A 26194-nucleotide genomic window follows, 5' to 3' on the forward strand; every position below is an offset into this window, starting at 1 on the left:
TGTGTAAGTGGTGACAGAAGTAGACAGGGTAACGAAGCAGATGGGGACGGGTTCTCATGCTGTGTGTATCTGTGACTCGAAGTGTAAGTGGTCCTGTTATTGTCTAGTTGTTTGCCAGTGAGTAACCTTTTTCTTTCTTCTGCCAGAGGGACAAGACTTCCAAAAACCATGGCATCAGAGTGCGTCCTTGTCTGAAACCAGCTGGCTCTGAGATGACTCTGCCCACCCATACCAGGATCAGACTGATTCACCTAAGTGCTGATAGTTGCAGCTAGTGTGCCCTTCACTAGGGGCACACATCATGCTCTCTGTTGGCACCTACCCAGCCCGGAACCCTGGTTTCCAGTTGGCATCAGCTCATTTGGGGGTGGAAGACAAAAGATGGTTGGACCATTGTTGGGAAAGATGGTAAGAGCAACACCCCTGTTGATGACAATCCCCAGCCCTCCCCTTCCGCTAGCACTAACTGTAAATATGTTGCTGGACAAAGAAATGCATGCAATGCTCACAATAAAACTCGAAATACTAAAAAAGACAGTGCTCGCAAGGATATCAGTAAAAGTAACGGGATTTAAATTGCTATCATTAATTACCGCAGTATAAAAGGAAAATTGGCTGTGATTAATTCACTTATTGAAACTGAAAATGCTGACATTTTAATCGGGACTGAATCTTGGCTTGATCCTTTAATTAAATCTGCTGCCCAGTTTTATTTTCAGTGGGTGAAAGAGTTGAAGTAAGACCAGATGGTGGATTCCCAAAGTGGTTGTTTGGAACAGCAGATTGGGATAAATTCCAGAAGTTGAGTGAAGAGGTATTGACAAAGGTTGACATTTCTGCAAATATAGATGAATTAAACAATCAGGTGACTTCAACAATTATTATGGCAGCAAAACGATCTATACCCAGGAGTAAAAATAGGGCGAATAGAAAACTAGTATCATAGTGGGCAGAGGAATATTGTCAAACTGTGAAAAACAGAAATAGAACATTCAGGCTAGTTACAAGAACCCATAATATGCAGCATTTTGTTCAATATAAGAAGGCACAGGCAGTGGTGAAAAAAACTATAAGTCAAGCTAAAAGGGCAAGTTGGAGGAGTTTTTGCAACAAAGTAGGAAGAACAACACCTGTGGGAGAGGTATGGGGAATGATTAAGAGGATGGGTGGAGATAGAAGGGAATTGGAATATCCAGTAATGATATCTGAGGAGGGAACAGCAGTCTCCAGTAGGGATAAGGCTGAGATCATGGCCAAGTGGTTTGTAGATGTACACAGTTCAGAAAATTTGTCTGAAGAAGGGAGAAGGAGAAGGGAAAGAACAATGAATCAACACATAGGTGTGTTAAACAGGAGGGAAGAAACAGATGATACAATTGATGATCCATCCATGTTGGGAGAAATGGTGAGAGCAATAAAAAGCTCGAGACCAATATCCCCAGGGAATGACTTCCAGAAATCGTGGCATCTTGAGTGAGTCCTTGTCTGGTACTAGCTGGCTGTAAGATGACTCTGCCCACCCATACCAGGATCAGGCTGGTTCACCTAAGTGCCGACGGTTATAGCTGGTGTGCCCTTCACTAGGAGCACACATCATGCTCTCTGTTAGCACCTACCCAGCCCCAGAACCCTGGTTTCCAGTTGGCATCAGCTCATTTGGGGGAGGAAGACAAAAGATGGACCATTATTGGGAAAGATGGTAAGAGTAACACCCCAGTTGATGACAATCCCAGCCCTCCCCTTCCACTAGCACGAACTGTAAATATGTTGATGGACAAAGAAATGCATGCAATGCTCACAATAAAACTTGAAATACTAAAAAAGTCAGTACTCGAAAGGATATTAGTAAAAGTAACGGGATTAAAATTGCTATCATTAATTGCCGCAGTATAAAAGGAAAATTGGCTGTGATTAATTCATTTATTGAAACCGAAAAACCGAAAATCCTGACATTTTAATCGGGACTGAATCTTGGCTTGATCCTTCAGTTAAATCTGCTGAGATATTCCCTCCTCATTTTCAAATTTTTAGAAAGGACAGAAACTCTCAAGGAGGCAGTGTTTTTATCGGTGTGAACAATACTATTCCTTGTTTTGAAAGAACTGGCTTACGGAGTGACTCTGAGAAAATTTGGTGTCAAGCTACACTTCAGGGACAAATGGTGCGGATCGAGAGTTTTTACCATCCACCTGATGCGAAGTCTGGGCCTCTTTTAGACCTTGAATCCAGCATTTCCAAAATAAACACCTCGTGGCGCTCTATTATCTTTGGGGGGTGATTTTAATGTCCCGGGTGTCGATTGGACTGACGGCACACAAAGTGAACCAAAAGGTGCTCTTCAGGAAGCCCTGGCTGATTTGATTCTGAAAAGTCATCTGTTTCAGAAAGTTACTTTTCCTACCAGACGTGATGATACAGGTGGCGCCGAAAACACCTTAGATTTATTGCTGACTTTGCTTTCAGATTTAATTTCGGAGGTTTCACCCAGTGCTGGAATCAGTGATCATTTTAGTATTGAAGGAAAACTGCACACAAAGATTAAAGATCCCCCTAAACCATCTCGTAAAGTTCCACTTTTGAGAAAGGTGAACAGTGAGGAATTCAAAGACTTAGCAAAACAACTTGAGAGAGACTTCTTTAACTTACAACCAGACAAAAGATCTGTTGAAGACAACTGGATGTGGCTGAGAGACTCATTAAATGTTATTGTTACGAATCATGTTCCTCATAAATTTATTAAGGACCATATGCATTCTCCTTGGCTTTCAGCGAAATTAAAACATCTCAGTAGTAAAAAAAGAGAAATCTTACATGCGTGCCAAAAAATAGTGGTACAAGACTGGATTGGGGCAAGTTCACCAGAGTGTGGAAGCAAGTCGACCATCCCATTAGGAGTGCTCATAAACAACATGTTTCTTCAATTCTTGAGGGAGAGCATCCTAAGGATCTTTGGAGATATGTGAAATCGAGATGGACAGACAACACTGGTGTCCAGATGCTAAAGATGAACAACTGTCTAATCACTGAGGACCAGGAGAAAGCAGAATCTCTTGCAAACCAATTTCAAAATGTTTTTACCCGGAAAGATACAGAACATTCACCTTTCTGAGGTCATCCTCAGCTTTTCTCAGCTTCTTACCTTGCTCCCTAAAATCTCTCTTCAGGACCTTCTCACCTTATGTGCCTATGCACCAATGCTTCTGGCTGCTCACCCACATCATTGAGAATGCCATGGTCCTGATCCAAGACATCCTGATCCTGGCACCAGGGAGGCAATTTACCAGCCAGATGTCTGTTGCACTCGCCGAACTTCATCTCTGTTCCTCTGACTAAGGAATCTCCAATCAACATGGCAGTCCTCTTCACCTCTCTGCTCTTCTGAGACTCAATGCCAGAGATCCGGTCACTGTTGCTACCCCCACCATTTTGTCCTCCCCCTTCATAGAATCTGAAGTCTTGTACTTATTGAGGGGAATGGCCACAGGTGTACTTCACAATGGTTGTGCATTTCCCTTACCCCGGCAGGCACGCAGTTATCTGTCTCCTGCAACCTAGTGATGGATAACAGATGAGCTATGAACAAATAAGGACCAAGAGAGAGTGACTTTCAAGACGATGTACCTCACCCAAACCTGATCTGACCTAAATCTGACGAGACTTTATAACCAGAAAAATTACTAAGTTGAGCCAACAAAGATAAAATAACAGGAATTGATTTCTCAGGATTAGAGATATATAATAACAAATCAGCTGCATATAATGATAATTTATGTATCTCATTTCCGCGGATAATACCAAAAATATTGGGCGAGTCTCGGATAGCGATTGCTAAAGGTTCAAGGGCAATATTAAATAATAAAGGACTAAGAGGACATCCTTGCCTAGTACCGCGAGATAGACGAAAAAAGGGAGATCTTTGATTATTAGTACAAAGCGAAGCTACAGGGGTATGATATAACAATCCAGAATATTAATATCAGACTAAAATTAAATTTCTCAAACACACTACTTATGGCCATTCAACTCTATCAAAAGCTTTCCCAGCATCTAATGAAATAATACATTCCGGAGTGTTAAGTGAAGGGGTATAAACAATATTCATTAACCTCCTGATATTAAAAGATGAATAACGGTTTTTAATAAATCCTGTTTGGTCCACAGAGATAATTTGAGGTAATACCTTCTCTAGCCTAGTTGCTAAAATTTTTGAAAAATTTTTTGAATCTACATTCAAAAGAGATATCGGCCTATATGATGCACAATCAGTAGGATCCTTATTCTTTTTAAGAATTAAAGAAATAGAAGCTTCATAAAATGATTGTGGTAATCTAGCTAAACTGATTGCTTCTTTGAATATTCTAGACAGCCAAGGAGAGAGAACAGAGGAAAAAGACTTAAAAAATTCCACTGTAAAACCATCTGGACCAGTCGCTTTACCGGAATTCATTGGTGAGATTACAGCTGTTATTTCTTCTGAGTTTCTGATATTAAACAGTCTTCGGGTGATAATTTTGGAAAATTCAATTTTCTTAGAAGATCATGCATGATGTTAAAATCATGAGGAAAGTCAGAATGGTAGAAAGAGATATAAAATTCTTGAAAGGTTTTGTTTATCTCTTCATGATCAACTGTCAAAGTATCATCATATTTACGGATCTTAGTAATTTGACGTTTAACCAAAGTAGATTTCAATTGATTGGCTAATAATTTACCCGATTTATCACTATGAATATAAAACTCACTTCTAGTTTTCATTAATTGATTTTTTAATCAAGGATGTTAATATTAAACTATGTTCCATTTGGAGTTCAACTCTCTGTTTATAAAGCTCCTTGCTAGGAGCAATAGCATATTTTTTATCAATTTCTTTAATTTTATCAGCCAACGAAAGTATTTCATTCTTAGTACGTTTTTCCAAACCAACAGAGTAGGAAATAATCTGTCTGCGAATATAAGCTTTAAAAGCATTCCATACTGTTCCGTTGGAAAATTCTTCCGTAATATTAGTTGAAAAGAAGAAATCAATTGGTTCCTTCATAAACTTAACAAAGTCCAAGTCTTGAAGCGAATTAGAATTAAATCGCCATTGTCTATTAGTAGAAAATGTATCCATTAATTTAATAGAAAGTTTCATTGGAGCATGATCTGAAATGGCGATAATGTCATAATTGCAATCAATTACAGATGGAATTAATCAAGAGTCAATAAAAAAGTAGTCAATTTGAGAATAAGAATGATGAACATGTGAAAAGAATGAAAATTATTTGTCCTTTGGGTGTAGCAATCTCCAAATTTCTGAGATCCCAGAATCAGTCATAAAAGAGTTGGTAAGAGTAGCCGACTTATTCGGTAGTTCGGTAATACCTTAATAAGAGTGAATTATTTCCCCGAAATAAGCGGGTTCCTATTTATGGATGTTTACCATTTAAATTGGTTACTGACTCTTTTATATATTTAGGGCTTGAAATCACAAAAAAGCATAAAGATTTATTTAAAGCTAATTTTTTACCTTTAATTGATCAGATTAAACTTTTGTTTACTAAATGGTTACCAATGTCTTTGGCACTGATCTGTCTGATCAATGCTATCAAGATGATTATTTTGCCTAAATTTTTATATCTATTTCAATCGGTACCAATTTTTATTCCAAAATCTTTTTTTGATAATGTTGATTCAAAAATTTCCTCATATATATGGCAGAACAAAACCCTAGGTTAAGTAAAAGGCATTTACAGAAATCTAAAAAAGAGACGGGGGGGGGCGGGTGGTGGTGTTAAGCGCTCCCAAATTTTAGATTTTACTATTGGGCAATTAATATTCGATACTTAAAATTTTGGTTTCGGGACTTGGATGTAATTTAGATTGGAAAATGAAAGGTAAAGTATGATTTTGTGATCTGTTTTTGGATAATTGTTTTATGTCCATTGAACAACTATCTAATAAATATAATTTACCTAGATCTCACTTTGTTAGGTATTTACAGGTTAGAAACTTGTTAATTACTATTTCTCCTAATTTTCCACATTTATATCCAATGGATATTTTGGAAAAAATTTCAGATTTCAATCTTTTTGAGAAAGTTGTGGGAGCAATGATTTATAAAATAATTATGAATTTATATCCTGATGTATCTAATAAAATTAAAACTGATTGGGAAAGAGAATTTAAGATTACTGTACCGATTGAAAAATGTGAAAAAATTCTTCAATTAGTTAACTCATCCTCTATATGTGCTAAACATGCGTTGATACAGTTTAAAGTAGTGCACAGGGCTCATATGTCCAAAAATAAATTATCTTGTTATTACTCTTATATAAATCCTATATGTGATAGATGTCATTCCGAGATAGCTTCTTTAACTCACATGTTTTGGTCATGTCCTTTGTTGAAAAAAATATTGGAAAGATATTTTTGATATTATTTCAACGGTTTTGAATATAGACTTACAGCCTCACCCAATTACTGCTATTTTTGGGTTACCAATGATAGAATCAAATCACTTAACCTCTTCAGCTCATCGGATGATTGTATTTCTTTTTTTAATGGCTAGAAGATCCATTTTGCTGAATTGGAAAGAGATTAATCCTGCTACCACATTTCATTGGTTTTCTCAAACTATGTTGTGTTTAAATTTGGAAAAAATTAGAAGTGTTTATGACCCCTCTATTCAATTCGAAAAGACTTGGAGGCCATTTATTCAACATTCTCATATAATGTAATTTGATCATTTCCAAACTTATTTTACTTCTTTGTAATGTTGATTGAGAGGAATGGAGTTGTCGACACTAAGGTTTTCTTTTTTCTCTTTTTATTTAACGATGTTACAAAACAGCCCATGTCTTTTTTATTTAGTTTAGTTGATTAATTCTGTTTAGATTATTTCTTTTCGGGGCGGGTTATTATTTTTTTTCCTTTGTCATGATTTTTTTTAGATATTTTTCTTTGTTTTATATTATTCATTTGTATCCTATATGATTGGGAGTTTTATCATTTAAGTGTTATCTGGCTTTATAATCACTTACGTTAATTATAACAATGTATTCCCAATAATTTTGTACTACTGCCATGGTATGTTTATTGTTATGAAACTAATAAGATTGAAAAAGAAAAGTAAATGATGAGACAAAGCCCCTCTAAACACTGACACATTCCAAAAGAATGGCTGCTGCACTTGCCCTTGAATTGTTCTTATAGCCTCTTTCCAATAAATCCCTCTTGCTGATTGATCGCTTCTGAACTCAAGAGGAACTGCTGTGAAACTCTGCCTTTGAAATCTCAATCGCCATCCTGTTTAAAATGTAGCTCTTTTTACACAGGCTTGATGTGAATTGTCCAATTTAGAGATTAATGCTGTCAATATAGCGCCAAAATACCCCAGCCCCAAAAAACTGCAAAAAAAAAAGTTTTATGGTCATTTCTTGTACTCTCAGACATATGGAAGAACATATTGAAAGTTGGACAGAAACGGAGCACGGGAAAGTAAAAAAAAAAATCTGACGTTAAAAAGTGGCCGCCAATGAAAAGAATCTGACCCATACCTGTCTTATTTTGCTATACAGTTATGCGTTGCTTAACGTCCACGATAAGTTCTGTGAAATCGGATGTTATGTGATTTGGGCGTTGTGCGAACACCATATTTTATACTTAACAAACCTATATGGAGTACTGTATTGTACCTGTATTGACGAAATAGCCAAGAACTTACACTAAACCTGTATAGTGTACACTGTAATACATACATCAGCACTCACAGACTCACCACTAACTTTCACATTACGCAGCGAAAAATGTTGCTTGAAGTGCTTGACCCACCCAGACTTAGCACTAAACTCAATATCGTAGTCTGGTCCTGCTTTCTTTAAGCATTTCGAACAAGCTCCGTGCTTTAGCGGTAATCGTCAACATGCTGAGAGGGATTCACTTTTGTGTTTGGTCCTTAATCCATGTCATTAGCACTGGTTTTCCACCTTCACATTGTTTAATAACCTTTTGTTTCACTTCCAAATAAATACTTTTCCTTTGCTCCTTGCTGCTGCTATCATGAGGAGTGATTTTGCTGTGTTTGGAAGCCATGATGCACTTTACGGTAATATTTTCTAAAGAAAATTAATCAGATAACACTACTACACTCAAGAGACACGCGATACACAAGATTGGTTACGTTCACTAGGGCACGTTCTCCAATCAGGACTACGGACGTATATGCGATCGGACGTTGTCCGAATGGACGTTAAGTGGCGCACACCTGTATTTCACTCTTTCTAACAATGGTAGTGCCATAATTGTGGTACAAAATGTGAATGGGAATACCTGCAAGGTGTGTTTTATCGCCAGAACTATGTACTATTATTTCATGATGTCATGCTGGTGTATCAGATTGTTGCTAAAAACATGGAGGATGACCCTGGTTTTCGAGACCAAGTGGAGGAACTTGAGAGACTTTACACACTGATGGAGACTGGTGCAAGTGACTTGGAGTCGTCATTGAAATCAGATTGCATTCGCAGGATTGACAAAACTGTAACTCTCAAAAAGGATGAACTGGCAGGGAGCTCCAAAACCAGCACACTGTGGGTCAGCTACCAGCACATGGTAGGGATTGCTAGGGCACTTGTTGCAGCTGATCAAATGGGGTCATGGGAGATGCATCTCAGCTTGCTTGCCAATATTCGCGGCCACTGGCCATCCGAATTATCTGAAGTCGGCTCGTCTCTATCTCCAGAAGATGCATGCATTAGAAGATGACAACCCTGAGGTTCATTAGAAGTTCCATTGTGGATTCCATGTAATTAGAAGCAGCAGCCAATACTGGGCTGGCCTTGGCTCTGATCTTGTGATAGAACAGAGACTAATGTGCTCACTAAAAAGCCAAGGGCAAGGCACAAGGAAGTGAGATGTCCAAGAAATACCTAAGAAATAGTGGATGCATTAGTGATAATTTTTCAAAACTCTTTAGATTCTGGATTAGTTCCTGAGGATTGGAGGGTGGCTAATGTAACCCTACCTTTTAAAAAAGTAGAGAGAGAGAAACCGGGGAATTATAGACCGGTAAGCCTGACATCGGTGGTGGGGAAAATGCTAGTCAGTTATCAAAGATGTGATAACAGCACATTTGGAAAGCGGTGAAATCATCGGACAAAGTCAGCATGGATTTGTGAAAGGAGATGTCTGACAAATCTTATAAAATCTTTTGAGGATGTAACTAGTACAGTGGATAGGGGAGAACCAGTGGATGTGGTATATTTGGATTTTCAAAAGGCTTTTGAAAAGGTCCCACACAGGAGATTAGTGTGCAAACTTAAAGCACACGGTATTGGGGGTATGGTATTGATGTGGATAGAGAATTGGTTGCAGACAGGAAGCAAAGCGTGGGAATAAACGGGACCTTTTCAGAATGGCAGGCAGTGACTAGTGGGGTACCGCAAGGCTCAGTGCTGGGACCTCAGTTGTTTACAATATATATTAATGACTTAGACGAGGGAATTAAATGCAGCATCTCAAAGTTTGCGGATGACACGAAGCTGGGCTGCAGTGTTAGCTGTGAGGAGGATGCTAAGAGGATGCAGGGTGACTTGGATAAGTAAGGTGAATGGGCAAATTCATGGCAGATGCAATTTAATGTGGATAAATGCGAGGTTATCCACTTTGGTGGCAAGAACAGGAAAACAGATTATTATGTGAATGGTGGCCGATAAAGAAAAGGGGAAGTGCAATGAGACCTGGGTGTCATTGTACACCAGTCATTGAAAGTGGGCATGCAGGTACAGCTGGTGGTGAAAAAGGCGAATGGTATGCTGGCATTCATAGCAAGAGGATTCGAGTACAGAAGCATGGAGTTACTACTGCAGTTGTACAAGACCTTGGTGAGACCACACCTGGAGTATTGTGTGCAGTTTTGGTCCCCTAATCTGAGGAATGACATTCTTGTCATAGAGGGAGTACAAAGAAGGTTCACCAGATTGATTCCTGGGATGGCAGGACTTTCATATGATGAAAGACTGGATCGACTAGGCTTATACTCTCTGGAATTTAGAAGATTGAGGGGGGATCTTATTCAAACGTATAAAATTCCAAAGGGATTGCACAGGCTAGATTTAGGAAGATTGTTCTTGATATTGGGGAAGTCCAGAATGAGGGGTCACCGTTTGAGGATAAAGGGGCAGCCTTTTAGGACGGAGGTGAGGAAAAACTTCTTCCGACAGAGAGTGGTGAATCTGTGGAATTCTCGGCCACAGGAAACAGTTGAGGCTAGTTAATTGGCTATATTTAAGAGGGAGTTAGATATGGCCCTTGTGGCTAAAGGGATCTGGGGGTATGGAGAGAAGGCAGGTGCAGGGTGCTGAGTTGGATGATCAGCCATGATCATACTGAATGGTGGTGCAGGCTCGAAGGGCCGAATGGCCTACTCCTGCACCTATTTTCTATGTTTCTATGTCAGAGCACCCGAGAGCAGTTTGGACTATGTCTTCCACTGTGTCATCCTCTTACAACCTTGCCATGCAAGAACTGGCCACGAATAGTTACACAACAGGTGAACAACATAAGGAATTGTCCACCTCCAGAGTGAGTAGAGATGAGACTGACCTTGGAAAAAGTCGCAGCAAAACTGGCCTGTTTCACGCCATTTTCGGATGATAAATCATTGCACAACATCATCACTGGGTTGATGCAAATGAGGATGTCAATGTACATGACCTGTTCGCAATAGGAAATGCCAGAGTTAGGGAGATGGACAGACACTCTGTTTTCTTGTATTTGCACAAAAGGAGTTCAAAAGTCAAGACACCAGCATCCAGCAGGGCAGTCAAAGTTGCTGAAGACTGTACCATAGATCCAGCGTTGTTATTCTATATCTGATGTCTTACTTTGAAGTGAAGATCATCTTGCGCCAGCCGGATAAGCCACAACTGGCAGAAGTGATAAAAAAAAACTATGTCACCTCCAAATCGGACAATGCTGTCACACAGACGATCGCAGTGACAGATCACTATGTTCTAGATGGAGGATCACATCTGCACTGCTTAAAATGGACAGAGGGGTGCACCTACAGTTCAATTTCAGATGACTACGCCTTACTCACTGTCAAACACTATGCCCGAACCACTGTAGTGTTTGCTGGTTATGGGGTTGGGCCAAGCATAAAGGACTGTACTCATCAGCGTCAAAGTAGAAATTTGAATGCGAATAAGGTGAACATTACAGGGGCGACAAAATTTGTTGGAAAAAAAGGAGGACTTCTTGTTGAATGAGGCAAACGAGCAGGTAATTATCCAGCTCATCATGGAACGTTTGTGACAGAGAAGCTGCAAAGTGATTCAAGGTGAAGGAGATGCGACATTGAGATTGCAAAAGCAGCTGTCACACTTTCTGCTTTCAAATCTACCACCCTCGTTGGAGATGACACAGATCTCCTCGTAGTCTTGCTCTACCATGTACTGGTAACAAACTGCACTGAACTCTATTTCCGCTCGGATAAGGCGAAATCAAATGCCTATAATATCATGCTCTTTAAGCAGATACTTGGAGAAGCAGCTTGTAATGATCTGTTGTTTCTCCATGCCTTTACTGGATGCGACTCAACGTCCAGAGTATTTGGGATCGGAAAGAAGTCGGGGTTCCAAAGAATCATCAAGAAAGAAAAGGGAATCAGAGATTGTTCGAAAGCATTCTGTTCACCCAAGCAAAGTCAGTATGTTGTGGAAAGCAATGGCTGTAGGACAATGGAGGCATTGTTCAATGGATATCAGAACGAATCCCTGGCATCTATCAGATACGATATTCTCTGCAAGAAAGGTGCGAGAGCTGAAACTTTCGTCACGCCTGAAAGACTGCCACCAACCACCTCGTGCTGTAAGTTTCACTCCCTGCGGACTTACTACCAGGTTGTGGAATGGATGGGCTGTACTGATGAAATGGAGCCGTCTGAGTGAGGATGGAGGGTAGAAGGGGAAAAACTCATTCCAGTGATGACAGACAAAAGGCCTTCTCCAGAGGTACTTATTCAGATGATTCACTGCAACTGTTCGGGAGGGTGCAATATACTCAAGTGTACCTGCAGAAAGCATGGGCTGGAATGCACCAGTGCATGTGGGCATTGCCAAGATGGCAACAGTGACAATATGACAAATGAGCCCGTGATAGAAGAGGATGATGAACAAGACTGCATCTGAGAAGCCATAAGGTAGCATATTATGTGTCATGATGTCAGTACTTAATACCAGCAGTGTCCCTTGATTATGTCATTGCTGACATCATGATGTCAGAACAAATGCAACTTTCATTCCAGGAACTACTGTTAATTGAAAAACATTGGTGAATAGAGCATTCATTAAAACATCAGGTTTAAGAAACTTGCAATTTGATGGTTATCAGTCAGATTTTTGATGCTTTTCTGCTAGCGGCCATCTTGTTTTAAGATGTCATTTTTGGAAACTTTCCCGTATGTCAAAATTGTACAACTTTTGATTTGTTGTTCTCTACATCGAATAGTACAATAAACGATCATAAAACGTTTCTTTCTTTTTCAATCTTTTTAATACTTTCATAATGATACACATAGCATAGTAATGGTACAAAGTTATTGGGAATGCGTTGTTATAATTGGCATAGTTAATTATAAAGCCAGTTGACACATAAATGATAAAACTCCCAATCATATAAGATACAGATGAACAATACAAAAGAAAGAAAAATATCTCAAAAGTCATGAAAAAGGAAATAAAAATACAACTGTAACGCCCCCAAAAAGCTAATCTAAACAGTATTAATCAACTAAACTAAAAAAAAAAGACGTGGGCTGTTATGCAACATCATAAAAAAAGGAAACCTCAGTGTTGAGGACTCCGTTCCTCTCAACCAATATTACAAAGTAAGCGGAACAAGTGCTACACATGCCTTTACACTTCCTCCCTTACCACCATTCAGGGCCCCAAACAGTCCTTCCAGGTGAGGCATCACTTCACCTGTGAGTCGACTAGGGTGATATACTGCGTCCGGTGCTCCCGATGTGGCCTTTTATATATTGGTGAGACCCGACGCAGACTGGGAGACCGCTTTGCTGAACATCTACGCTCTGTCCGCCAGAGAAAGCAGGATCTCCCAGTGGCCACACATTTTAATTCCACATCCCATTCCCATTCTGACATGTCTATCCACGGCCTCCTCTACTGTAAAGATGAAGCCACACTCAGGTTGGAGGAACAACACCTTATATTCCGTATGGGTAGCCTCCAACCTGATGGCATGAACATTGACTTCTCTAACTTCCGCTAGGCCCCACCTCCCCCTCGTACCCCATCTGTTACTCTTTTTTATGCACACATTCTTTCTCTCACTCTCCTTTTTCTCCCTCTGTCCCTCTGAATATACCTCTTGCCCATCCTCTGGGTCACCCCCCCCCCCGTCTTTCTTCCCGGACCTCCTGTCCCATGATCCTCTCGTATCCCCTTCTGCCTATCACCTGTCCAGCTCTCGGCTCTATCCCTCCCCCTCCTGTCTTCTCCTATCATTTTGCATCTCCCCCTCCCCCTCCAGCTTTCAAATCCCTTACTCACTCTTCCTTCAGTTAGTCCTGACGAAGGGTCTCGGCCTGAAACGTCGACTGCGCCTCTTCCTATAGATGCTGCTTGGCCTGCTGCGTTCACCAGCAACTTTGATGTGTGTTGCTTACAAAGAAATAAAATAAGTTTGGAAAAGGTCAAATTACATCATATGAAAATGTTGAATAAATGGCCTCCAGATCTTTTAGAATTTAATAGAGGGATCATAAAACATTTCTTTGCAATTTTTTTGGGGTTATGTAGTATATTGACCCGCCTAGATGGTGCTACTGACATTGGCCGTATTTCATAGGCAAGAAATACAACAAAATAATTTATTAATTACTCTTTATCTGTGGTAAATTGACACCACTAACAATGAGTTGAGTGAAGGCGAGGCTGACTTGTGGGTTGAGCCATGGGGATGTGATACAAAGTTGGAGTGTTTGAGGAGAAGTTGTCAGAGGCATTTTCGAAATGTAGATGTGTTTGGAGCGAGAGAATCAGAGAGGAGTCGGTGCAGAGGAGTTTCGGAGCCCGTCCACCTAAACCGGGAGCAAGGTTGGATTGATCTAAGCACTCTGAACGCTGTCGCTTGTTCTTATTGTTTGCAGGATTTGTATTTTTTCTGTCTCTTTCTACATGCTCGTGGTGATAGTCTCTTTTCAAAATTGGGTTCTTTCGGGTTTCTTGTTTTGTGGCTGCCTGTGAACAGACGAATTGCAAGGTTGTATAATTTGTCATCATCATCAGGTGCCATGCCCAGTTTGAGCTTTGACTGCTATGGCCCACACACTCCTGTTTCGGGTCAATTCATTGATATTCATTTCCAGTTCTCTGGCTGCTGTCTCCAGGGTGTCTGATCCTTGGAGGGTCAGACACCCTGAGCCAATAGGCTGGTCCTGGACTTATTTCCTGGCATAATTTACGTATTACTGTTTAACTATTTATTGTTTTATTACTATTTAATTATTTATGTTGCAACTGTAAGGAAAACCAGTTTCCCCCGGGATCAATAAAGTATGACTATGACTATGATCATCATTTGTCTTTGTCTTCCTCTTGCTTTCTTCCCTTCAATCTTTCCCATAATTACCGTGCATTCTAACTCCTCTTTCCGAATCACGTCCGATGAAGTTACGTTGCCTTTTCATGATCACATTCACTATTTCTCTTTTTGTGTTTGCTCTGTTCATGACATACTTGTTAGATATTGGTTTCGTCCATGATATTCTTTGCATCCTTCTCAAAAAGCACATCTCTGCTGATTCAATTCATTACCTTATGTTACTAGATATTGTCTAACATTCTAAGCCATATAACATAACTGGATAAACGTAACATTTCCATACTCTGAGGTGGATTATCATGCCTAGTTTAGTATTGGTCTTCATTCTGGTAAAGGTGTCTTTTGCCATCCCTATTCTTCTTTTGATGTCCAGGTCGCACCTGCCATCTGATGTCACCCAGCTTCCTAAGTAGCAAAAGTTCTGTACTTGTTTTATCTCTTCCTTGTTTATTCTCAGCCTGCAGATACGATTCTCCTTTTTGGATATCACCATACATTCTGTCTTTTTGCAATTGATAGGTAGACCCCCATTTTTGCACTGTCTGCTATAGTTATATCTATTAGGTTTTGTAGTTCTTCCTCCGTACTTGCAATTAACACAGTGTCATCTGCATACCTGAAATTATTGATGTTTTCACCGTCAACTTTGATTCCCAAGATGTCTCCTATTTTTTTGCAATATTGCTTCACTGTACACATTAAATTAATCAGGGGAGAAAACACACCCTTGTCGAATGCCTCTCTTGATTTTTGTAAACTGACTCACTTCTCCATCTATTCTTATAGCGGCAGTTTGTTCCCAGTACAGATCTCTGACTAGGCGGAGGTCTTTCAAATGTAGAACTACAGTATAATTTATAGATACGTGAATAATAAATGTACTTGAGATGTATTCCTCTCCATAAGGCGACAGTGGAAGTGAATAATCGCATCTCAAACAATAATCACACAGACCCAGGGTTACCATGAAAACCAGTGTCTCCTTTAAGCCTCTTCACTTCGTTGTAACACAGCCAATGACCAAGGCTTTTACTAAATACAGAGATGTTGAGGTGTGACCACTCGGGGACAGTTCAAACACTAACAGCACATGGCCATTGTGACACCAGTGGGACACATCACAATGAAATGCGTCATCACAACAGGATTTAAACTCTGGTTGCCTGGAGACCAGAGACAGATATAAGCAAGGGAGATGTTCTGGATTCAGACATACCTACATGGGTGTTCAACAGACGGAGGGTTAAAGTACCGAGTTCTGTGTAAGTGGTGACAGAGGTAGACAGGCTAATGAAGCAGGTGGGAACAGGTTGTCATGCTGTGTAAATCTGTGTCTCGAAGTGTAAGTGGTCCAGTCATTGTCTAGCTGTTTGCCAGTGAAATAACTTTTTCTTTCTTCTGCCAGAGGGACAAGACTTCCAGAAACCGTGGCATCTGAGTGAGTCCTTGTCTGGTAATAGCTGGCTCTGAGATGACTCTGCCCATCCATACCAGGATAAGGCTGGTTCACCAAAGTGCTGACAGTCACAGCTGGTGTGCCCTTCATTAGCGGCACACATCATGGTCTCTGTTGGCACCAACCCAGCCCGGAACCCTGGTTTCCAGTTGGCATCAGCTCATTTGGGGGAGGAAGACAAAAGATGGTTGGACTATTGTTGGGAAAGATGGTAAGAGCAACACCCCTGTTGATGACAATCCCCAGCCCTCCCCTTCCACTAGCACTAACTGTAAATATGTTGATGGAGAAAGAAGTGCACGCAATGCTCACAATAAAACTCGAAATACTAAAAAAGACAGTGCTCGCAAGGATATTAGTAAAAGTAATGGGATTAAAATTGCTATCATTGTTTGCCACAGTAGAAAAGGAAAATCGGCTGTGATTAATTCACTTATTGAAACTGAAAATCCTGACATTTTAATCGGGACTGAATCTTGACTTGATCTTTCAATTAAATCTGCTACCCAGTTTTATTTTCAGTGGGTGAAAGAGTTGAAGTAAGACCAGGTGGTGGATTCCCAAAGTGGGTGTTTGGAAAAGCAGATTGGGATAAGTTCCAGAAGTTGAATGAAGAGGCATTGACAAAGATTGATATTTCTGCAAATATAGATGAATTAAACAGGTGATTTCAGCAATCATTATGGCAGCAGAAGGATCTATACCCAGGGGTAAAAATAGGACGAATAGAAAACTTGTACCATGGTGGACAGAGGAATGTTGTCAAGCTGTTAAAAACAGATATAGAACATCCAGGCTTGTTAAAAGAACGCATAATATGCAGCATTTGATTCAATACAGCAAGGCACAGGCAGTGGTGAAAAGAACTATAAGTCAACTAAAAGGGCAAGTTGGAGGAGTTTTTGCAACAAAATAGGAAGAACAACACCTGTGGGAGAGGTACGGGGAATGATTAAGAGGATGGGTGGGGATAGAAGGGAATGGGAATATCCAGTAATGATATCTGAGGAGGGAACAGCAGTCTCCGGTAGGGATAAGGCTGATATCATGGCCAAGTCGTTTGTTCAGATTCACAGTTCAGATAATTTGACTGAAGAAGGGAGATGGAGAAGGGAAAGAACAATGAATCAGCACATAGGTGTGTTAAACAGGAGGGAAGAAACAGATGATACAATTGATGATCCATTCATGTTCGGAGAAATGGTGAGAGCAATAATGAGGTCAAGACCAACATCCCCAGGGAAAGACCTGATGTGCGATGTTCTGCTAAAAAATCTAGGAGAAGGAGCTTTCTTGAGGTTGCTGCATTTTTATAACAGTGTGGGAGGAGGGAAGATTCTCAAGTGCATGGAAAGAAGCAGTAGTAATTCCGATAAGGAAACCTGGCAAGGATCCGTCAAAACCCACTAGCTACAGACCAATGGGATTAACATCAAATCTATGTAAGATGATGGAAAGGGTGATAACAGAAAGGTTACCGTATGAGCTTGCGAAGAGAGGAATGCTGGCAAGTTACCAGAGTGGTTTTAGGAAGGGAAGGAATTCCATAGACTCAGTGCTAAGGTTAGAGACTGAAATAAGAAAGGCCCAGGCAAATAAAGACTCAGTAGTTGCAGTATTTTTTGACATTGAAAAAGCCTATGATATGATGTGGAAGGAGGTATTGTTAATTAAAATGCACATGATGGAGGTTGGTGGGAGTGTTTTTAATTGGATTAAAGATTTTTTGTTTGATAGAAATATTCAAGTTCGGATTGGATTAGAATTATCAAAACAGTACCTAGTGGGAAATGGCACACCTCAAGGTAGTGAGATTAGCCAGTTATTTTCCATTATTATGACCAATAATGTCTTCACAAAGGTACCAGTGGATATAGGAAGGTTACTGTTTGTGGATGATAGGGCCTTGTGGAAAAGAGGCAGGAACATGGAGCATAGAGTCAGGAAAATACAAGGAGCAATTGATGAAGTGGTGGAGTGGGGTTATGATTGGGTATGTAAGTTTTCAGTAGAAAAAACTCGGTGTATTTTTCACCAGGAAAAATATTGAGGTAGGGAAGAGGTTAAGGATGTATGGGATCGAATTAGAAAGGGTTGGATCATTTACATTTTTGGGAGTTACATTTGATTCACGATTAACATGGGCAGAACAAATCAGGAAAGTTGAGGAGAAATGTAAAAAAGTAATAAATGTGATGAGATGTTTGACTGGTAGGGAATGGGGAGAAAGTTGTTTAGCGTTGAAGAGAATGTATGTGGCTTTAGTAAGATCTGTGTTGGACTATGGGAATATGGCATATGGATCAGCAGCTAGGTCTCTAATAAGGAAATTGGATGTGATTGATGCTCAGGGTTTGAGAGTGTGCAGTGGGGCTTTTAAAACATTACCAGTATCAGCCCTAGGGGTGGAAATGGGAGTAATGCCTTTGGAACTAAGAAGGATGCAGTTGATGGCAAACTACTGGGTTAATTTGCAGGGACCCAATGATTCTCAACCTGGAAAAGGAGTGTTGCAGGAGTGCTGGGAAAACGGGGAATTTCAGAGGGATAACTTTAGTGGGGTAGGGAATGATATTGCTACAGAATGTGGAGTGTTTGATCTTAGGATAAGTCCTTCAGTAGTTTATCCGATTGTAGCTCCATGGAAGCTTGTATGGCCTAACGTAAGCTTGTATGGCCTAACGTAGACTAGCATTTGTTAGAGGTAAAAAGGTAAGGAAAATATGAAACTCATTTGGTCAGTGCATTTAACTGTCATATGATGAAAAAATATCGTGATTAGACTCAGATTTATACGGATGGTGCTAAGGAACCTGAAACAGGAGTGACAGGGTTTGGGGTGGCTATACCAGCAAAAGAAATTGGAATCAGCAGAAGAACATCTAATAAATTAGGGGTGTATACAGTGGAGATGCTGGCAGTATTGGTTGCGTTACGATGGGTGGAGAAAGCTAGACAAATCAAAGTGTTAATATGCTCAGATTCATCCTCAATTCTAGCAAGTTTAAGGTCTTTTCACTCAAACAGTCGGCAGGATGTGCTTTAGGATGTCCCTCAGTCAGTCTCAAGAATTGCAAATCAGGGAGGTCAGGTAAAATTTTTATGGGTTCCAGCACATGTAGGGGTGAAGGGGAATGAGAGGGTGGATGAGTTGGCAAAGTTAGGAAAGGAAATATAGAAATGCACATTAATATCAGTAAAGCAGAGGTTAAGTGTGTAATCTGGGAAAAAATCAACCAAATGTGGCAAGAAAGATGGGACAGGGAGGGGAAAGGCAGGCATTGATATCAAATACAAAAAAAGAGTTGCAGGTACAAGGGTAGGTAGTGGATACAGAAGAGAGGAGACTTTGTGGACTAGGTTAAGGCTGGGGCACTGTACGTTAAACAAAACATTGAAAATGTTAGGGGAACACCAGACAGGATTGTGTGAGGAATGTCAGGAAGAGGAGTCAGTAAAACATGTCGTTCTGAGTTGCAGGAAGTATGGGATTTAGAGAGAGATGATGGTAATCAATCGAAGGGAATTGGGAATGCAGGAATTCACATTAAAAGGGTTGCTGGACATGGGTGAGAGGGCACAGGTCAGGGTATTTTTAGATTTCTTAAGGGGTACAGGGTTTTTTTTATAGGATATGATGAAAAAGCAAGAAGAGAGTACTAGGGTGGTCAAAGATGGGAGGATAAAATGTAGGTTAGGATATGCGTATGTGTATGATTGGGTGAAGGAATTTGGAACGTAAGTCTATTGCACACTCTGGAGCAGAAGGTGGCAGTAATGCACCATTAAGCTGGGTGCAAACCACCGTAAAACAAGAAGACGTAAAAGAAGACCAGAGGCAGATATAGGCAAGGGAGATATTCTCGATTCAGACATATCTACGGAGTTCAACAGACGGAGGGTTAAAGTACTGATTTCAGTGTATGATGTGACAGAGGTAGACAAGGTAATGAAGCAGGTGGGGATAGGTTCTGATGCTGTGTAAATCTGTGACTTGAAGTGTAAGTGGTCCTGTCATTGACTAGTTGTTTGCCAGTGAATTAACTTTATCTTTCTTCTGCCAGAGGGACAGCACTTCCAGAAACCGTGGCATCAGAGTGAGTCCTTGTCTGAAACCAGCTGGCTCTGAGATGACTGCCCACCTGTACCAGGATCAGGCTGGTTCACCTAAGTGCTGACAGTTATAACTGGTGTGCCCTTCACTAGGGGGACACATCATTCTCTCTGGTGGCACCTACCCGGCCCCGGAACCCTGGTTTCCAGTTGGCATCAGCCCATTTGGGGGAGGAAGACAAAAGAAGGTTGGACCATTGTTGGGAAAGATGGTAAGAGCAACACCCCCGTTGATGACAATCCCTAGCCCTCCCCTCCGCTAGCACTAACTGTAAATGTGTTGATGGACAAAGAGATGCATGCAATGCTCACATTAAAACTCGAAATACTAAAAAAGACCGTGCTCGCAACGATATTAGTAAAAGTAGTGGGTTTAAAGTTGCTATCATTAATTGCCGCAGTATAAAAGGAAAATTGGCTGTGATTAATTCGTTTATTGAAACCGAAAATCCTGACATTTTAATCGGGACTGAATCTTGGCTTGATCTTTCAATTAAATCTGCTGAGATATTCCCTGCTCATTTTCAAATTTTTATGAAGGACAGAAGCTCTCAAGGAGGTAGTGCTTTAATTGGTGTGAACAATACTATTCCTTGTTTTGAAAGAACTGACTTAGGCAGTGACTGTGAGCAAATTTGGTGTCAAGCTACACTTCAGGAACAAATGGTGTAGATCGGGAGTTTTTACCGTCCACATGATGCTGAGTCCAGGCCTCTTTAGACCTTGAATCAAGCATTTCCAAAATAAACACCTCGTGGCACTCCCTGTTTATTATCCTGGGGGGTGATTTTAATGTCACAGGTGTATATTGGACTGACGGCACACAAAGTGAACCAAAAGGTGCTCTTCAGGAAACCCTGGCTGATTTGATTCTGAAAAGTCATCTGTTTCAGAAAGTTACTTTTCCTACCAGACGTGATGATACAGGTGGCGCCGAAAACATCTTAGATTTATTGCTGACTTCGCATCCAGATTTAATTTTGGAGGTTTCACCCAGTGCTGGAATCAGTGATCGTTTTATTATTCAAGCAAAACTGCACACAAGGATTAAACTTCCCCCTAAGCCACCTCGTAAAATTCCGCTTTGGAGAAAAGTGAACAGTGAGGTATTCAAGGACTTAGCAAAACAACTTGAGAGAGACTTCTTTAACTTGCAACCAGACAATTGATCTTTTGAAGTCAACTGGATGTGGCTGAGAGACTCATTGAATGATATTGTTCCGAATCATGTTTCTCATAAATTCATTAAGGACCAGACGAGTTCTCCTTGCTTTTCAGCGAAATTAAAACATCTCAGCAGTGAAAAAGAGAAATCTTACATCCATGCCAAAAAATAGTGGTACAAGACTGGATTGGGACAAGTTCACCAGAGTGCGGAAGCAAGTCGACCGTACCATTAGTAGTGCTCATAAACAACATGTTTCTCCAGTTCTTGAGGGAGAGCATCCTGAGGATTTTTGGAGCTATGTGAAATGCAGTCGGACAGACAACACTGGTGTCCACATGCTAAAGGTGAAAAACTGTCTGATCACTGAGGAACAGGAGAAAACAGAAGCTCTTGCAAACCAATTTCAAAATGATTTTACCTGGGAAGATATGGAACCTTCATCTTTCTGTGTTCATCCTCAGCTTTTCTCAGCTTCTTACCTAGCTCCCTAAAATCTCTCTTCATGACCTTCTCACATTGTCTGATATGCACCAATGCTTCTGGCTGCTCACCCTCATCCTTGAGAATGCCATGGTCCTGATCCAAGACATCCCTGATCCTGGCAACAGGGAGGCAATGTACCATCCAGATGTCTGTTGCTCCCGCAGAACCTCGTCTCTGTTCCTCTGACAAAGGAATCTCCTATTGACATGGCAGTCCTCTTCACCTCTCTGCTCTTCTGAGCTGCAGCATTAGACTCAATGCCAGCGACCCGGTCACTGTTGCTACCCTCCCCCCAATTAGGTCACCCCCTCCGTAGAATCTGAAGTCCTGTACTTATTGAGGGGAATGGCCACAGGTGTACTTCACAATGTTTGTACATTTCCCCTCCTCCTTGCAGGCACACAGTTATCTGTCTCCTGCAGCCTTAGGATGGCTACCTCCCGGTAGCTCTTGTCTATCACCACCTTATTTTCCCATATGTGTTGAAAGTCATGGAGCTGTAGCTCCATTTCCTTAATGTGCTCTCTCAGGTGCTACAACTCTGTGCGTCTGGTGCAGATGTGTTTATCTGGGAGAATTTATGTCTCCGAGACTAACCACATGCCACACAGAGTACAAAACTTTGCTCCTTGAGCCATTCTCACTTTCAAGATGATGTACCTCACCCAAACCTGATCTGACCTAAATCTGACGAGACTTTTTAACCAGAAAAATTACTAAATTGAGCCAACAAAAATAAAATAATAGGAATTGATTTCTCCGGATTAGAGATATATAATAACAAATCATCTGCATTGAATGATAATTTATGTATTTCATTTCCACGGGTAATACCAGAAATGTTGGACGTGTCTCGGATAGCAATTGCTTAAGGTTCAAGGGCAATATTAAATAATAAAGGACTAAGAGGGCATCCTTGCCTAGTACCGCGAGATAAACGAAAAAAGGGAGATCTTTGATTATTAGTATAAACCGAAGCTACAGGGGTATGATATAACAATTTAATCCAGGATATACAGATCGGACTAAAATTAAATTTCTCGAACACACGAAATAAATATGGCCATTCAACTCTATCAAAAGCTTTCTCAGCATCTAATGAAATAATATATTCTGGCGGTTTAAGTGAAGTGGTAGAAACAATGTTAATTAACCTCTTGATATTAAAGGATGAATAACGGTTTTTAATAAATCCTGTTTGGTCCACAGAGATAATTTGAGGTAATACCTTCTCTAGCCTAGTTGCTAAAATTTTTGAAAAAATTTTTGAATCTACATTCAAAAGAGATATCCGTCTATATGATGCGCAATCAGTAGGATCTTTATTCTTTTTAAGAATTAAAGAAATAGAGGCTTCATAGAACGATCGTGGTAATTTACCTAAACTGATTGCTTTTTTGAATATTCTAGACAACCAAAGAGAGAGAATAGAGGAAAAAGACTTAAAAAAAAAATTCCAGGGTTAAACCATCCGGATCAGGTGCTTTACTGGAATTCATTGGTGAGATTACAGCTGTTATTTCTTCCTCTGTAATAGGAGTTTCTAATATTAAACAGTCTTCGGGTGATAATTTCGGAAAATTCAATTTTCTTAGAAAATCATGCATGATGTTAAAATCATGAGGAAAGTGAGAATGATAGAAAGAGGTATAAAATTCTTGCAAGGTTTTATTTAACTCGTCATGATCAACTGTCAAAGTATCATCATGTTTACGGATCTTAGTAATTTGACATTTAACCGGAGTAGATTTCAATTGATTAGCTAATAATTTACCCGATTTATCACTTTGAATATTAAACTCACTTCTAATTTTCATTAATTGAATGTTAATTGAGGATGTTAATAGTAAACTATGTTCCATTTGGAGTTCAACTCTCTGTTTCTGATGCTCCTTGCTAGGAGCAATAGCATATTTTTTATCAATTTCTTTAATTTTATCAACCAACAAAAGTATTGCAATCTTAGTACGTTTTTTCAAACCAACAGAGTAGGAAGTAATCTGTCCGCGAATATAAGCTTTAAAAGCAACCCATATTGTTCTGTTGGAAAATTCTTCTGTAATATTAGTTGAAAAGAAGAAATCAATCTGTTCCTTCATAAACTTAACAAAGTCCAAGTCTTGAAGCAAATTAGAATTAAATCGCCATTGTCTATTTGTAGAAAAAGTATCCATTAACTTAATAGAAAGTTTCATTGGATCATGATCCGAAATTGTGATAATGTTACAATTGCAATCACTTAGCGATGGAATTAATCGAGAGTCAATAAAAAAAAGTAGTCAATTCGAGAATAAGGATGATAAACATGTAAAAAGAATGAAAATTCTTTGTCCTTTGGTTGTAGAAATCTCCAAATTTCTGAGATCCCAGAATCAGTCATAAAAGAGTTGATAAGACTAGCCGACTTATTCGGTAATTAGGTAATACCTTAATAAGAGTGAATTATTTCTCCTAAATAAACAGGTTCCTATTTATGGATGTTTACCATTTAGATTGGTTACTGTCTCTTTTATATATTCAGGGGTTAAAATCACGATAAAGCCTAGAGATTTATTTAAAGCTAATTTTTTACCTTTAATTGATCAGATTAAACTTTTGTTTACTAAATGGTTACCAATGTCTTTGGCACTGATCTGTCTGATCAATGCTATCAAGATGATTATTTTGCCTAAATTTTTATATCTATTTCAATCGGTACCAATTTTTATTCCAAAATCTTTTTTTGATAATGTTGATTCAAAAATTTCCTCATATATATGGCAGAACAAAAACCCTAGGTTAGGTAAAAGGTATTTACAGAAATCCAAAAAAGAGGGGGGCGGTTAGCGCTCCGGAACTCTAGATTTTACTACTGGGCAATTAACATTCGATACTTAAAATTTTGGTTTTGGGACTTGGATGTAATTTCAAGTTCACATTGGGTAAATCTTGAATGTAATTCTTTACAAGGGTTTTCATTGGGTTCTGTTTTAGGGAATTTGCTTCCTTTTATTCTTTCTAAATTGTATAAACAAATGTATAACCCAATAGTTAAACATACTTTACGTATATGATTTCACTTTCGAAATTTTTTTGAGTTAAACCAATTTATTTTAGCAAGTCCTATTATATTTAATTTCTTTTTTCAACCTTCCACTATGGATCAAGCTTATTTAGATTGGAAAATCAAAGGTATAGTAAGATTTTGCAATTTGTTTTTGGATAATTGTTTTATGTCCTTTGAACAACTATCTAATAAATATAATTTATGGATTAAGGAACGTGAAACAGGAGTGACAGGGTTTGGGGCGGCTAAACCAGCAAAAGAAATTGGAATCAGCAGAAGATCATCTAATAAATTAGCGGTGTATACAGTGGAGATGCTGGCAGTGTTGGTTGCGTTGCGATGGGTGGAGGAAGCTAGACAAGTCAATTGTTACTATGCTCAGATTCATCCTCAATTCTAGAAAGTTTAAGATCTTTTCACTCAAATAGTCGGCAAGATGTGCTTTAGGATGTCCTTCAGTCAGTCACAAGAACTGCAAATCAGGGAGGTCAGGTAAAATTTTCATGGGTTCCAGCATATGTAGGGGTGAAGGGGAATGAGAGGGTGTTTGAGTTGGCAAAGATGGCATTTAGGAACGGAAATACAGAAATGCACATTAATATTATTAAAGCAGATGTTTAGTGTGTGATCTGGGAAAAAAATCAACCAAATGTGGCAAGAAAGATGGGACAGGGAGGGGAAAGGAAGGTATTTATATCAAATACAAAACAGTGTTGCAGGTACTAGGGTAGTGTAGCCCCCCTGGCCACCCTCAGGGTCGCTCGACTCGCTGTCGTCTAGGGAAACAGCCTCGGCCCTGCCAAACTGGGTAATTCGTTTGTGTGGATGCTGTGTGAGGTACCCCACCCCGCCCAAATAACAGACAATACACCAGATGCAATTAAATGATTTATAGTTTATAGATATTACTGGAACTATATAATTAAAAGAGAATAAAATATAAAAGGAAAATAAAAGGCGCCACACTTATCAAAGTTCAATCTCTTCATGCACAACAACCGTTGGAGCTCAAGGACCTTCTTCTTCACCCTGCGACCCCTTCGGACCACCTCGACTGGCCGCCTGGGACCAACAACGGTGGTCGACCAGACGCTCCACACGAGTCCGTCTCCGTCTCCTCGCCGAACGTCCCGCTCGGGGTCCGACCCCGTTAGCGGACTCACAGTACTCTCTTATCAGACTCTAAAGCAAAAACAAGCTGCTAGTGCAAACTTTCTCAGCGTTTAACACAATAAAGCCGCATTTTAGATTAACATAACAAAGACGCCATTTTAATTAGCCTCCGCAGTAACATAAAAATCGAAACCCCCTTACAGTAGGT

General features: G+C 39.9%; 1 long non-coding RNA gene across 1 annotated transcript; it reads left to right on the forward strand.

The window, feature by feature from the left end:
- Positions 1-185: 185 nt before the first annotated feature.
- LOC134359417 (uncharacterized) lies at positions 186-16179 on the forward strand. The gene is made up of 3 exons (XR_010021108.1): positions 186-408; positions 4363-4449; positions 16013-16179. It is a non-coding gene; the product is annotated as an uncharacterized LOC134359417 (long non-coding RNA).
- The last annotated feature ends 10015 nt before the right edge of the window (positions 16180-26194 follow it).

Source organism: Mobula hypostoma, chromosome 2 (genome assembly GCF_963921235.1).
Source record: "Mobula hypostoma chromosome 2, sMobHyp1.1, whole genome shotgun sequence".
Classification (NCBI taxonomy): Eukaryota; Metazoa; Chordata; class Chondrichthyes; order Myliobatiformes; family Myliobatidae; genus Mobula; species Mobula hypostoma.